At 36.3% G+C, this 16531-nt stretch overlaps 1 long non-coding RNA gene and 1 pseudogene across 1 annotated transcript in view; one reads left to right on the top strand and one right to left on the bottom strand.

Moving 5' to 3' along the window:
- LOC145545157 (uncharacterized) overlaps positions 1 to 16531 on the top strand; it is an 81941-nt gene that overhangs the window by 58245 nt on the left and 7165 nt on the right. The gene's annotated exons all lie outside the window — the stretch shown is intronic.
- Positions 9010 to 9710, bottom strand: LOC145544392 (COMM domain-containing protein 8 pseudogene; annotated as a pseudogene).

The raw sequence follows: 16531 nt of genomic DNA, 5'->3' as shown, positions 1-16531 counted from the left end.
TTTGAGGGAGGAGTTGAGGAAAGGTGAGAGGCAGAGTTCACAAAAGAGCATGAGGAAATACGGGGATGAGGTGAGCTATGTGGTACTGATCTTGAATTTGGTGATGGTTTTGTGGATATGTTGTTGTTGTTGTTCAGTCGCTAAGTTGTGTCCAAATCTTTGAAACCCCATCGACTGTAGCTGCCAGACTCCTCTGTCCATAGGATTTTGGAGGCAAGAATTTTCTTCTCCAGGGGATCTTCCTGACTCAGGGATCAATCCACATCTCCTGCACTGACAGGCAGATTCTTTAACACTGAGCCACTAGGGACATTATACACATGTCAAATAATATCAAATTGTACCTGTTAAATTGGTACAGTTTATTGTATATAAACCATATCTCAGTGAATCTAGAGAAATATGAATAACAAAACTTGACACAACTATAAGGAGAAATTTCTATTTCTCCTATTTCATCTATTTCTGCTTTATTGACTATGCCAAAGCCTTTGACTGTGTGGATCACAATAAACTGTGGAAAATTCTGAAAGAGATGGGCATACTAGACCACCTGACCTGCCTCTTGAGAAATCTCTATGCAGGTCAGGAAGCAACAGTTAGAACTGGACATGGAACAACAGACTGGTTCCAAATAGGAAAAGGAGTACATCAAGGCTGTATATTGTCACCCTGCTTATCTAACTTATATGCAGAGTACATCATGAGAAACACTGGGCTGGAGGAAGTACAAGCTGGAATCAAGATTGCCAGGAGAAATATCAATAATCTCAGACATGCAGACGATACCACCCTTATGGCAGAAAGTGAAGAAGAATTAAAGAGCCTCTTGATGAAAGTGAAAGAGAAGAGTGAAAAAGTTGGCTTAAAGCTCAACATTCAGAAAACTATAGATCATGGTATCCAGTGCCATCACTTCATGGCAAATAGATGGGGAAACAGTGGAAACAATGGATGACTTTATTTTGGGGGGCTCCAAAATTACTGCAGATGGTGACTGCACCCATGAAATTAAAAGACACTTACTCTTTGGGAAAAAAGTTATGACCAACCTAGACAGCATATCAAAAAGCAGAGACATTATTTTGCCAACAAAGGTCCGTCTAGTCCAGGCTATGGTTTTTTCAGTAGTCTTATGTGGATGAGAGAGTTGGACTATAAAGAAAACTGAGAGCCGAAGAATTGATGCTTTTGAACTGTGGTGTTGGAGAAGACTCTTGAGAGTCCCTTGGACTGCAAGGAGATCCAATCCTAAAGGAAATCAGCCCTGAATATTCATTGGAAGGACTGATGTTGAAGCTGAAACTCCAATACTTTGGCCACCTGATGTGAAGACCTGACTCATTTGAAAAGACCCTGATGCTGGGAAATATTGAAGGCAGGAGGAGAATGGGATGACAGAGGATGAGATGGTTGGATGGCATCACTGACTCAATGTACATGAGTTTGAGTAAACTCTGGGATTTGGTGATGGACAAGGAAGCCTGGTGTGCTGCAGTCCATGGGGTGGCAAAAAGTCAGACATGACTGAGCGGCTGAACTGAACTGAACTGAAAAGGAAAAATTAAAAAATCTATAATCATATTGGAAGCTTTACCATCTCTGAGTAGTTAATAGAGCAAGCAGATGATACATTAGTCAAGATATAAAAGATCTGAAGAACCATTTAATCAAAATGACCTAATGGAAATACAAAGAACATTGCACTTTAGAAAAAAAAAATGACATAATACATTCTCAACTGTGCATGTAAAATTTACGTAAAATATCTATATACTGGCCTAGATGGCATCAGTGATGAATACTTTTAAGTATAAGACAATTTTATATTTATGTAAAATTATTCCAAAGAATAGAAAGTGAGCACTTTCCAACAAGTTACATGAAGCAACTAAAATTTTAAAAATTCGTCAATGATTTTACCACAAAAGATTACTGAAGATCCATGCACATAGATGCAAAATGTTCATTTTTCACGAACATAGATGTAAAAAATCTAATCAAACTATTGTCAAAACAAAGTAGCAATGTAAAACAATGAGGCTTTGACCAGGGATTATTTGTGAAGTGAATAGCATTCAAAAATCATGTCTATTAATAGTGTGCTCATTTACTGCATTAATACAGGGAAAAAATAAAAGTTAATGTTGACATCTTGATAGATCCAGAAAATAATTTTCAAAAATTTTAACATCTATTTGAAGTTTTACAAAACTGGAAAAAGAAGAATGGAAGATAATTTTCTTAATCTTCTTAAATTATAGTAAGACTAGAGATGTCTTCAAGAAAATTAGAGATACCAAGGGAACATTTCATGTGAAGATGGGCACTATAAAGGACAGAAATGGTATGGACCTAGCAGAATCAGAAGATATTAAGAAGAAGTGGCAAGGATACACAGAAGAACTATACAAAAAAAGGTCTTAATGACCCCAATATTCGTGATGGTGTGATTACTCAGCTAGAGCCAGATATCCTGGAGTGTGAAGTCAAGTGGGCCTTAGGAACCATTACTATGCACAAAGGTAGTGGAGGTGATGAAATTCCAGCTGAGCTATTTCAAATCCTAAAAGATGATGCTATTAAAGTGCTGCACTCATTATTCCAGAAGTGGCCACAGGACTTGAAAAGGTCAGACTTCATCTTAATCCTGAAGAAGGGCAAGGAAAAAGAATGTTCAAACTACCACACAATTGCATTTGATTCACATGCTAGCAAGGTAATGCTCGAAATTCTTCAAGCTCGGTTTCAACAATACATGAACTGAGAACTTCTAGAGGTACAAGCTGGATTTAGAAAAGGCAGAGGAACAAGAGATCAAAATGCCAACATCTGTTGGATCATAGAAAAAACAAAGGAATTCCAGAAAAGCATCTATTCTGCTTCATTGATTAGGCTAAAGCCTTTACTGTGTGCAAATGAAAGTGTTAGTCGCTCAGTTATGTTCAACTCTTGGGAACCCCATCAACTATAGCCTACCAGGGTCCTCTGTCTATGGAATTCTCCAGCCAGAAATACTGGAATGAGTTGCCATTTCATTCTCCAGGGGATCTTCCCAATCCAGGGATCAAACTCATGTCTCTGCATTGCAGGCGTTTTCTTTCCCATCTGAGCCACCAGGGAAGGGATTGATTGTAATGGATCACAACAAACTGTGGAAAGTTCTTAAAGAGATGGAATTATCAGACCACCTTACCTGCCTCCTGAGAAACCTGCATGCAGGTCAAAAGCAACCTAGAATCAGATATGGAACAATGGACTGGTTCATGATTGGGAAAGGAGTATGTCAAGCCTGAATATTGTCCCCTGGCTTACTTAATTTAAACGCAGAGTACATCAAGCAAAATGCTGGACTGGATGAATCACAAGCTGGAATCATGATTACTGGGAGAAATACCAATAATCTCAGATATGCAGATGACACTACCCTATGGCAAAAATGAAGAGCCTGTTGGTGAAGGTGAAAGAAGAGAGTGAAAAAGCTGGCTTCAAACTCAGCATTCAAAAAACTAAGATCATGGCATCTGGTTCCATCACTTTATGGCAAATGGGAAGCAATGGAAACAGAGACAGACTTTATTTGCTTGTGCTCCAGAATTACTGCAGATAGTGACTGCATCCATGAAATTAAAAGACATTTACTCATTAGAAGAAAAACTGTGACAAACCTAGACAGCATATTAAAAAGCAGAGACATCCAAATTTTTAGTTGTTGTATTCTTCACTGCCAAGCCCACACAGAATGAAAAAAAGGATAATTGCCAGCTTCAAGAAAGAATGTTCTTAGTGCTGAAATGAGAAAAGACCATAACACACTTATTATTCATGCCCTATAATGATAGTTGTATCTGGTAAATCACTTGCATGTTTGGGTTGTGAGCTGTATTACCTGTTTAGTTCATGGAAAACTAAATGTCCATACCAGCCAAAGTGACCTACAGATTCAATGCAGTCCCTAGAAAATTCCAGTGGCATTTTTTACAGATATGAAAATAACAGTCCTAAAATTTATATGGAAACAAAGAATACCCCTAAAAGCTAAAACAATCTTGAGAAAGAACAAAGCTAGAAGCATTCCACTTCCTGATTTCAAAGTATATTATAAAGTTATAGTAAACAAAATACTGTGGAAATGGCATAAGAACAAATATAGACCACTGGAACAGAATAGACAGTCTAGAAATAAACCCATGCATATATACTCAACAGATCTCCCACAGAGATTTTTAAAAATTGGTAGAAGAATACACAATAAGGAAAGAATGATCTATTCAATAAATGGCTTTGAGAAAACTGGATATCTACAAAAGAATGCATATCCTTGCAAAAAAAACCAAACAAACTAAAATGAAGGTTTTTTAGATCCTTATCTGACACCATACACAAAAATCAACTCAAAATATTTCAATGCAAGACCTGAAACTATAAAACTTATAGAAGAAAGTATAGGAGAAAGGTTCTTTAGTAATGATTTCTTGGTTTTGAAACCAAAAGCATAGGCATCAAAAACAAAAACAGATAAATAGGACTAACATCAAATTAGAAACAAAACAAACAAAAAAACCTTCTGTATAGCAGAGGAAGCAATGAATGAAAGCCAAGCTATGGAACAGTACAAAATGTTTCTAAGTCCAATATGTGATAAAGGGTTAATATCCAAAATATATAGGAATTCTTACAACCCAAAAGCTGAAAACCAAATACCTACTTTAAAAATGGGAAAGGGCTTGATTAGACATTTCTACAAAGAAGATACACAGATTACCAACAGATGTATGAAAGCAACATCATTAGTTACCTAAGAAACGCGAATCAAAACCACAATGAGATATCATCTAACACTGTTTGAAACTTTAAAAATAGAACTACTATATGATCCAGCAATCTCACTTCTAAAGTGTGTGTTTGTGTATATATATAAGTCCTGCTGCTGCTGCTGCTGTTAAGTCGCTTCAGTCATGTCTGACTCTGTGCGACCCCATAGACGGCAGCCCACCAGGCTCCGCCGTCCCTGGGATTCTCCAGGCAAGAATACTGGAGTGGGTTGCCATTTCCTTCTCCAGTGCATGAAAGGGAAAAGTGAAAGTGAAGTCGCTCAGTCATGTCCGACTCTTAGCGACCCCATGGACTGTAGCCTACCAGGCTCCTCTGTCCATGGGATTTTCCAGGCAAGAGTACTGGAGTGGGGTGCCATTGCCTTCTCCGATATAAGTCCTACTTATATATAATAATATATATATTATTCCAAAGAATATACATATAAGAATATATAAATAAAAGTATATATATAATATATATATTATACCCAAAGAAATATATATATATATATATATATATATATACACTGAGATATTGAGAAATCAGTATCTCAAAGAAATATCTTGCACGCTCATATTCACTGCAGCATTATTCACAATGGTCACGACATGAAAGTAACTTAAATGCCCATTGATTAATGAATATATAAAGAAAATATACATATATATGCATATATGTAGTAGAATATTGTTCAGCATTAAAAAAGAAAGAAATCCTGCCTTTTGCAACAATATGGATGAAACTGGAGAACATTATACTAAGCTAAATAAACCAGGAACAGAATGACAAATACTGTTTCATACCATGTACATGAAGAATCTAAAGATCTCAGACTCATAAAAGCAAAAAGTAGAATGTAGAATCATAGCTGCTAGGAGCCGGGATGGCACATGGGAAATAAGGTATTAGCCAAATGGTACAAAGTTTTAATGATGCAAGAAAAAGACATAGTAGAAATATACTGTACAACATAGTATCTATAATTATTGTATCACACACTTTAAAAATTGCTGAGGGTAAATCTTTTGTCAAGTAATTATTATTGGATAAAAAATAATAGTAAATAAAGTGGACAAGAGAAAAATTTTAGAAGGAAATATGTGTTTATTGCAGTGATAGCTTCATAAATGTATATTATCTGTAAACTCATTAAGTTGCATACATTAAATATGTACAGCTTTACGTATGTTCGTTATACCTGATATACAAAAAGTGATTTGCATATCTACATTTATTTTTCTTGATTAAAAAATTTTAGTAATGTGTTTACTTTTATTAAATGAGTTATTAATAAACTCAATACATATTAAGACATTTAAATTTTTGAGTTTTTTTATATGAAAAATGTATATGTGAAATATTTGTGGAAAAGTTATACATGTACCTAAGTAACTGAAGTTCACTGGGGCCCTCAACAACTTTTAAGAGTTTTAAGTGGTCCTGAAAACAAAATGTTTGAGAACTGGTAGCATAAGGAACTGTGGATTCCTATTACTATAGATTTCCATTGACCACAAATCTTAATAATGCCAGATACACAAATAGATGGTACAGATTAATTCAAAAAGGTGTTAAATATGTGTCTCATCACACAACTTTGGATATCTTATAATATTATACTTAAAATTTATGTGACTTTTAAAAGTCATGTCATATGGTTGTCCTTTTTTCTACTCTTTTGTTGAAAGATTTATTATGCTATGGAAAACATACATATTAGCGAGGACCAAGTTTCATGGTCTTCCAAAACACAATTTAAAGCCGATATGCAATTATCAAGTCAGTTTTGAATAGCAAACATCACTAATATGATAGACTATCGTTAAATATTTAAGAACATGTAGTTTCCATGGTTTTTTCTTTTTAGGCAGTAATTATCTTTGGATCTGGAGAAGGAAATGGCAACCCACTCTAGTATTCTTGTCTGGAGAATCCCACGGACGGAGGAGCCTGGTGGGCTACAGTCCACAGGGTTGCAAAGAGTCGGACACGACTGAGTGACTTCACTTTCACTTTCATCAGCAAACCAACTGGAATACTATTAACTATTGATAATTTAGAGAAACTGCTTTTAGGAAAAAAGTATGATATTGTCTCAGTTTGAATATTTGTACTTAAACTTATACAGCATTTAATTTCAATGTAATGATAGATAGTGAATTTCTTTGGATTCTTTTTTTTTTAATTTATTTATTTTAGCTGGGAGCTAATTACTTTACAATATTGTAGTGGTTTTTGCCATACATTGACATGAATCAGCCATGGATTCTTAATGTGATAGTAATTTGAACTAGTAAGCTTGAAAGCTGTGAATGAGTAAAGGTCAAGTATCTCATCTAAGATGCCAGAAAATCTGACATTTTACTTAACTAACATTACTGAAAATCAAAATAAGCAATTAAATAAATGAATAATTTTGATTGTTTTACAAAGGTATTTATATTTTGACACATTCAAAAGTAACCATCCATCATTCATGTGATCAAAGCAGTTAATCTTTACACAATATCCTCTTTGTTAACATGGTTTCCCAAGTAGAACAAATTGCTAACATCCTAACAATTGAGTGCATATAGCTTGCCAACTTTGAGTGGCAATTTTGTTATTGGCAAAATTGTACTAAGATGTTTAACAAAGAGATCAATTATTGTCTAATTACCAAATTTAGGAGATGTGTATATCAATATGTGTGCCTCAAATTAAGAAGAAGAAGCAAACTATTTAAATGCTAAATAATGTCAATAGTTGAAATTGTCTTGAATGGCTTTATCTCAAGCTTAATCTTCTCGAGAAAAAAAAAATCATGAGGACGACCAGTACTGAATTAAATATTTTTTAATTAGAAGATAGAAATATTTACAGTGTGGAATGGTATATTCTACTTTGATATTTACTGTATTTACACAACCATATTATTTTCAGTATTCATAAAACTCTAACAAACCTAAACAATTCAAAATAAAACATTAATAGATTCAATAAAGTTTAAAATTGGATAGATGCTTAAGCATTACATTGGACTGTAGCTCAGATGGTAAAGCATCCCCCTGCAATACAGGAAATCTGGGTTCAATCCCTGGGTCAGGAAGATCCCCTGGAGAAGGAAATGGCAGCCCACTCCAGTATTCTTGCCTGGAGAATCCCACGGACAGAGGAGCCTTGTGGACTACAGTTCATTGGGTCGCAAAGAGTCAGACAAGACTGAGCAGCTAACACACAGTTCTAGTGAATTTTTATATTTTGTGTTTCCCTGACAGACTTGTGCATTTGTTGTTAAGCCATGGAGCATACATAATGTAGAAAATATTCTGACATATGAAAAATTCTAGTTATTCATAAATAATTCAGAAAATTATTACTTTGAATTTAAAAGATAATTTTATTTTTTAATTATTTATTTAATTGGAGGATAATTAAGTTACAGTATTGTGATAGTTTTTTTTTAAGATAATATATTTTTATTTGCTCAAAATGCTTGTTTTTAAAGGTCACTGAAATTAAAAATGGTTTGCTTTCCAATGAAGTTGTTAACATCCAGAATTTCATTAAGTTTACAACAAATTAAGAATTTACAATAAATAGGGACCTATATAGTCTTAGCAGATATTGGAGTAATAAGGTATACACTACACAGTGACACATATTCTTTTTATCAGAGCATAGTCTCCTGAACAGACACAGAAATACAGAAGTAAGTAACAGTGTTGTCTGCACTTTTATCTATGATCGAATATAATATTTTAGTTCCTAGAATTCAAAATTCAAAATTGTTCACCCAGATTTTGTTTTTTGTCCTTTCAGTTCAAGTCTGGAGAGATTCTCTATAAAATTTTACATTTTATAACTTTTCTTTTGAAATATGAGAAAAGCATGGAATCTCCTGAGTCAGATGCAGCTTATACATTCTTTAAAAATTATTTTTAAAAAATATCACAAGTGAACCACCACATATATCCATAACAAACAACCTTGCTATTCACATAGTTCCTTAAGCAATATTCAAGTATATTCGTGCTTGTATGTTTACATTACTTTAGAGCCTATTTTTAGCTTACCATAAAACTGTATCTATAAAGACTTTTCAAATATTTAATAAATGAAGCAGAACAGTCATTATGAAAATATAAACTGTGTTTACAGCCTTTTCATCTTTCATGTTTTTATGCATTTCCTGTCAACCATATAATTTACTTTTCTTTAGGGATGCTGATAAATTGTTGTCTTTGTAATCTCAACACTGCTGCTTTCTCAGCAGGCCATTCAGATTTTCTGAACACATGGTATTCTCTCTGTGCATCAGTTGTACCAATAGAATCTGATAATGTTGGTATTCATCATTTCCAGTTATTTCAACTGCAGGACCACCTTAATAGCTGCTTCCAAGGAATTTATTAGATTCTGTAGCTCTTCTTTACTTATTTCAACAGAATATGGCTTGACTTCACCATTTTCTTTAACATTTAGATGAAGGCTTAAAAATGGCATTTGTAATGAAGCAATCTTGTCACTAGAAAGTGCAACCTTTAACTGCTAATCAGAATCCTGTAGTTGTGCAGAGGAAATATCAACTATTTCTTCCAACAGAGTCTGCTTGATTTCATCCTTCCTACTTTTTAAGCATTTCAGGATAGCTTCTTGATGAGATGGATTCAACAGATTCAACTGTTGAGATATCTCTTCATCAGATAAATTTTTACCAACTACAGCTTTGAAAAAGGTGGTAATGTCTTCCTGAACATGCATCCATTCTGTTGAATCCCACTGTGATAATCCCGGTAGAGAGGATAAGTTCAGCCACAAATACCATCAATTATTTTGTGAAGAAGCTGCAGGCCCCGCTCTGCGGGAAGCTTCTGCAGCCGCCACAGGGGTGTCCCTTCTTCCGGCTCCATCCCTGCGAGAAGCTAGGGGCTGGGTCACATGACCAGTCCTGGCGTCAACAGTGCCTCGGCTGGTCCACGTGACCAGCCGGGCCGGGTGTGTGACAGTTTTTGTATCAATAGTATCAGTATCAATCAGCCATACATACATGTGTCTCCTCCTAAAAGATAATCTTAAATTGAAGTCCACTGCTGCTGCTGCTGCTGCTAAGTCGCTTCAGTCGTGTCCGACTCTGTGCAACCCCATAGATGGCAGCCCACCAGGTTCCCCCGTCCCTGGGATTCTCCATGCAAGAACACTGGAGTGGGTTGCCATTTCTTCTCCAATGCATGAAAGTGAAAAGTGAAAGTGAAGTCTCTCAGTCGTGTCCGACTCTTAGCAACCCCATGGACTGCAGCCTACCAGGCTCCTCTATCCATGGGATTTTCTAGGCAAGAGTAGTGGAATGGGTTGCCATTGCCTTCTCCGTGAAGTCCACTATGTTTTATCTGTTTACTAACACATACTATAAATAAATTATGAAAAAAATTGGAATATTTTCCCTGATTTAGAGTTGTATTTATAAATAAACTTACTTCAAAGAAATATTGTGCTGTTACAAAACATCTGCTTGAAAGATATGTACAGAGCATAGTATAGAGTACAGTAACACAAGTTCTTTTAAATTTGACACCTCTTTACTAACTTGCAGTATGATTTCTCAATTGTTCCTTTGTATATCTCTGTTAGAATCTGCAATTTTTTACTCATATGCTACACAGTAAAATGGTGTCAATTGACAATTAGAAGCACAAAATTTTGGTCAATGAAACGAAATTGAATATTGAGTGCTAGGGTGATTATCCAGATGATTCAGAATGTGGCTATATTAATTTTTAGATTAACATTATAATACAAAAAATTAATAAATTTAAAAGGCCGAAGGATTGTGTGGAGGTAAAAAAACACATATATAAGAAACTCTATTCTGTGCATTGTACTTTGGCCTAAAATTTCCAGATCTAAAAAAGCAAGAGAGTTCCAGAAAAACATCTGTTTCTGTTCTGACTATGCCAAAGCCTTTGACTGTGTGGATCACAATAAACGGTGGAAAATTCTGAAAGAGATGGGAATACCGGACCACCTGACCTGCCTCTTGAGAAACCTGTATGCAAGTCAGGAAGCAACAGTTAGAACTGGACATGGAACAACAGACTGGTTCCAAATAGGAAAAGGAGTACGTCAAGGCTGTATATTGTCATCCTGCTTATTTAACTTGTGTGCAGAGCACATCATGAGAAACGCTAGGCTGGAGGAAGCACAAGCTGGAATCAAGATTGCTGGGAGAAATATCAATGATCTCACATATGCAGATGACACCACCCTTATGGCAGAAAGTGAAGAAGAACTAAAGAGCCTCTTGATGAAAGTGAAAGAGGAGAGTGAAAAGGTTGACTTAAAGCTCAACATTCAGAAAACTAAGATCATGGCATCCGGTCCCATCACTTCATGGCAAGTAGATGGGGAAACAATTAAAACAGTATTAGACTTTATTTTTTTGGGCCCCCAAATCACTGCAGATGGTGACTGCACCCATGAAATTAAAAGACACTTACTCTTTGGGAGAAAACTTATGACCAACCTAGACAGCATATCAAAAAGCAGAGACATTACTTTGCCAACAAAAGTCCATCTAGTCAAGGCTATGGTTTTTCCAGTAGTCATGTGTGGATGTGAGAGTTGGACTATACAGAAAGCTGAGAGCCGAAGAATTGATGCTTTTGAACCGTGGTGTTGGAGAAGACTCTTGAGAGTCCCCTGGACTGCCAGTAGATCCAACCAGTTCATCCTAAAGGAGATCAGTCCTGGGTGTTCATTGGAAGGACCGATGTTGAAGCTGAAACTCCAATACTTTGGCCACCTGATGCAAAGAGCTGACTCATTTGAAAAGACCCTGATTCTGGGAAAGATTGAAGGCAGGAGGAGAAGGGGATGACAGAGGATGAGATGGTTGGATGGCATCACCAACTCAATGAACATGAGTTTGGGTAAACTCCGAGAGTTGGTGATGGGCAGGGAGGCCTGGAGTGCTGCGGTTCATGGGGTTGCAAAGAGTCAGACATGACTGAGCGACTGAACTGAACTGAACTGAAATGTTCACATATGGTGTTTTGGGCTAATTGTTACATTTCTCTCTTTGAGTCTATATTTTGCAAATTGTACTATAGGTTTATTATTTCTCTGATTTTCCTGGAGGAAAGTTAATTAATTTATCAAGTATTTATTGAGTGCTGGAAATAACCCTGGATAGCATGTAGTATTAGACCATTGAATAATGCAATCACCTAAGCTAAACTTTCCAGCCTTAGAAATCTCTTCGTAGTTTTGACAGCTGGAAACCTTCCTCTGATTTATTGGTTGTTTTGAAGGGATAATTGTTCTATGCCTCGGACTCCAAGGTTCCATGTTCCCTTTCAGGACATAGGCTTTTGAAACTCAAAAGTCAGGCTTTTCTGTTTTCTATGGTAGCATTCCTTTCATTATGTAGTAAGTATCAAACAGTCTAACACCATAGTGTATGCAAAGAAGAGTGTGTGTGGAAGAAGACAGGTTGGCAGGTAGCAGTAAATAACAGAATAAAATACATCTTTTTGCCTAGGCATCTAAAATATTGCACATACATACATAAACAGTATGCAGATTTCTCACAGTGTATATATTTATTAATTCCATTAAAATAAACCACTTCTAAATACTAGATATCTAGTTGCAGGAAGATTATAACAGTATTTTTATTTTTACAACAAAATATATGAACACAGTATGGGGAATATCTATTATTGATTGGTCAGCATATTTTCAACCCACATTCTATTTTGAAATGTAACTTGGCCCATCAAATGAAGGAGTATATTTCTTCTTTCTGTGTATATGAGCTGACCTTTTGAAATATTTTGACAGATGGTATATACTGTGGAAGCAATCCTGTGTAACTTTCAAGGTTGAATTTTAAGAGAACCACAAGGTCTACGTTTGCATCCTAGAATACTCCTTGGAACCCACATATCTCCCTCTGAGGAAGCTCAAGCAGCTCAGGAAGAGGCTGACATGTGAGAGAACTAAAACCTATGGCTGCCTAAATTGAACTTTCAGTCAGCAACTAGCACCCAGTGCCCATCAGATGAGTCTATTTTTAAATATCTGATGCCTAAAACCAAAAGAAGTTTAAGAACCACCTGGTCAACCCACAGAATCATAAGAATAAATAAATGGTCATTATTTGAGCTGCTACATTTTGGGGTGATTTTTGTATAAACAAATAGATAATCATTAAATATTTTCATGGATAAATATTTTGGAATGTCATCTTATACATTTATCATCCTCTGCCATTATCTAGCTTTTACCAATCATCCTAAACCTTAGATTGTTCAAACCAGAGGCTAGAGCTTCTCTGGTGGCTCAGCTGTAAAGAGTCTGCCTGCAATACAGGGTTCAATCCCTGGGTCAGGAAGATCCCCTGGAGGAGGAAATGGCCACCCACTCCAGTATTCTTGCCTGGGAAATCCTGTGAACAGAGGAGTCTTGTGGGCTACAGTCCATGGCGTCTCAATATTCTGACATGACTGAGTGATGAAACCACCACCACCAGGAAACTATAGTCCAGGGAATTGTTATAGATTGAAGAGTGTTCCCCCAAAAGATGTGTTAGAGTCCTAACCCAGGATACTTGTGAATGTGCTCTTATTTGGAAATAGGTTTTCTATGAGGGTGGGCCCTAATCTACTGTGAGTGGTATCTTTGTAAGAAGAGACATGGGGAGAACACCGTGTGACCCTGGAGACCAGGATTGGAGAGGCACATATATTAAAACAAACAAACCCAAAGGACTGCCAGCAACCACTAGAAGCTACGAGTGAGGCTTAGAACCAGTTCTCTTTCAGAGTGCCCAGAGCAACCAACCCTGATGACACTTTGACTTCAGACCTCTAGGCTACAAACGGTGGGGGCATAACCTATTGTTTTAAGGCACCAAATAGTAATTTGTTTTAAGGCACCAAATAGTAATTTGTTTGTTAGTGCTAGGATGCTAGTACAAGGCCATATCCAGCCCATCGCTTGTTTTTGTAAATAACATTTTATTGCAGTGCAGCAAATTCACACATTTATGTACTGTCCATGACTGATTTCATGCTACAATGGCAGAGTTTAATAGTTGCCACAGAAACCAAATGGCCTGAAAAGCTGAAAATATTTAATATATAGCCCTTTAGAGGAAAAGTTCACCAATGTCTGATTTAAAATGCATACATGTATTATTCCATATGGTCAGAATTGGGCAAGCTTACAGTGAATGTTTCTGATTATATATGCACACACACATATATACAAACATATTTACACATACATAAATACACAGGTATATATGTATGTACACATGCATATACATATGTGTAAGTATACATCTGTACAAATTTAAATATATAAAATTTTAAACTCTTTCCATTGGAGATGTCTGAGAAAAAAAATGAAATATATATGCAGTATCTTGCTCCATAGCAAATACTATAATAATAATGCTCTATTGTATGAGGATATTTATCAATAAAATGAGTCATCTAGCAGTTAAATTATTTTTTTAGTCATATAGCAGTACAGATTCTGAGATGAGTAAATAGGATTTTTTAATGTTACCTTGTCCTGAAAACTTACTCAACTGATAGTCTTTTTTCATGAGGATAGTTTGAAGTATATTGTTTAGATTGCTAAATAAAAAGTGTCAGTTGTGTTTATGGTGTCTTTCTACACAAAATCAAAAAAGAGTTGAAGCTATATAGTTTCTTTTAAATCATATTTAGAGTCAGTAAAATTTGAGTTAAACCTGTAAAATTGTGAATTTCAGTTGGTTCTGATTTAGTAGCTCTATATAATTGGAGAACATATTTTAACATGAAATCTGAAGTACCAGTAAGAATTTCCTGAATATATTTGATAATAAAGGAAATATGCTCTGTTACTCTAAAGTTAATCTTCATAAGATTGGAGTGGTCTCCATGCTAATGAAACATGGAGACACCAAACAAAAAAGCATATACTTTAGACATAAGGAAACCTGAGTCAATCTGTATAAGTTTTGTATCTTCTGAGTACATATTCTCTTTGTGCATCTCCAAACTTAAAAGTGATTTTTTTATACACATGTGTTCTTCCTAGTATAATTGCTACTAAAATATGTCTATGGAGGAATAAATCTTTACAGAAATAGTTCCTTGACAATATATTTTACTTTGTGTCCTTTGGCAGTAGTTTCCTTTTTTATATCAAAAAAAGTAGAAAACAGCAGTGTGTCCTGTATTTGGGATAGTTTAAAGTGTGTGTATCTGTGTGTGTGAGAAGAATTAGGAGTGGCTAGCACAGGGCGGGTGGGAAAAAAAAAGAAGAAAAGAGAATTCTCTACGGGAATTTTTATTGGAGGAAGCAGGGCCCCTTCCAGAGCCCGAGAGTGGGCTCTAGGCTAACACTAGGAAATGAATGGTCTAAGAAGACACGTACACTGACAAGACAAGAGACTTTATTGGGAAGGGGCATCTTGGTGGAGATGCATAAGGGGACCTTGGCAAATTGCTCTGCCACATGGCTTGCAGTCTCAGGTTTTATGGTAATGGGGTTAGTTTTCAAGGCGTGTCTGGCCAATCACTGACTCAAAGTCCTTCCTAGTGGCACAGGCATTGCTCTGGCAAGATGGATTCAAGAAAGAATTCTAGGTGGTGAGTTGGACATAATGGACTGGCTACTCATCTCTCCTTTGACTTTTCCTGAATTCTTTCAGTTAGTGGTAGCTTGTTGGTTCTGCATTCCTTACCAGTACCTCCTGTTGTACGATTAACTCATGCAAATGGTTACTATGGTGCCTGGCCAGGGCTGGTGGTTTTGGTCAGTGGTTCCCCTATTATTTTTTCTGCTGTTCTCTTTTAAAATGGTTTTAGTTTCCAACATGCTGAAACATCTACTGTATCATATGTTTAACTAATATCTTATAGTAGTTGAATTTCACCTATTAATCTATTTATGAGCAGTATTTAAAATAAATGTCAGTGGACTTATTTGCAGCATATTCTATCAAAAAGTTACAATTCCTCTGTGAACAAGGGATAAGATGTTGAGTGGACTTTCACTGTTTTTACCAAACATTTGGCAACTGGAAATGCAAATTAAAGATTAGGAGGAGTCAAGAAAGCTTCATTGTTCACTAAGTTGTATCCAACTCTTTGTGACCCATGGACTGTAGCACACAAGGCTCTTCAGTGTCCTTCACTATCTCTGAGTGAAAGTTAAAGTCATTCATTCCTGTCCGACTCTTTGAGATCCTTTGGACTGCAGCCTGCCAGTCTCCTCTGTCCATGGAATTCTACACGCCAGAATACTGAAGTGGGTAGCCGTTCCCTTCTCCAGGGGATCTTCCTGACTGAGGAATCGAACTGGGGTCTCCTGTATTGCAGGCGGATTCTTTACCAACTGAGCTACCCGGGAAGCCCACTATCTCTCAGAGTTTGCTCAAATTCATGTTTACTGAATTGGCGATGCTACCTAACCATCTCACTCATCTTCTGCAACCATATTCTCCTTTTGCTGTCAATCTTTCCCAGCATCAGTGTCTTTTCCAGTGAGTTGGCTCTTTGCATCAGTTGGCCAAAGTATTGAAGCTTCAGCTTCAGCATCATTCCTTCCAGTTAATGTTAAGGGTTGACTTCCTTTAGGATCGACAAGATGAATCTCCCTGCAGTCCAAGGGACTCTCAAGAATCTTCTCCAACACCACACTTCAAAAGCATCAATTCTTCAGTGCTCAGCCT

This window comes from Giraffa tippelskirchi, chromosome 4 (assembly GCF_054371585.1).
Source record: "Giraffa tippelskirchi isolate mGirTip1 chromosome 4, T2T-mGirTip1v1.2.pri, whole genome shotgun sequence".
In the NCBI taxonomy this organism is placed as follows: Eukaryota; Metazoa; Chordata; class Mammalia; order Artiodactyla; family Giraffidae; genus Giraffa; species Giraffa tippelskirchi.
This window is presented reverse-complemented; position numbering and strand designations above follow the sequence as displayed.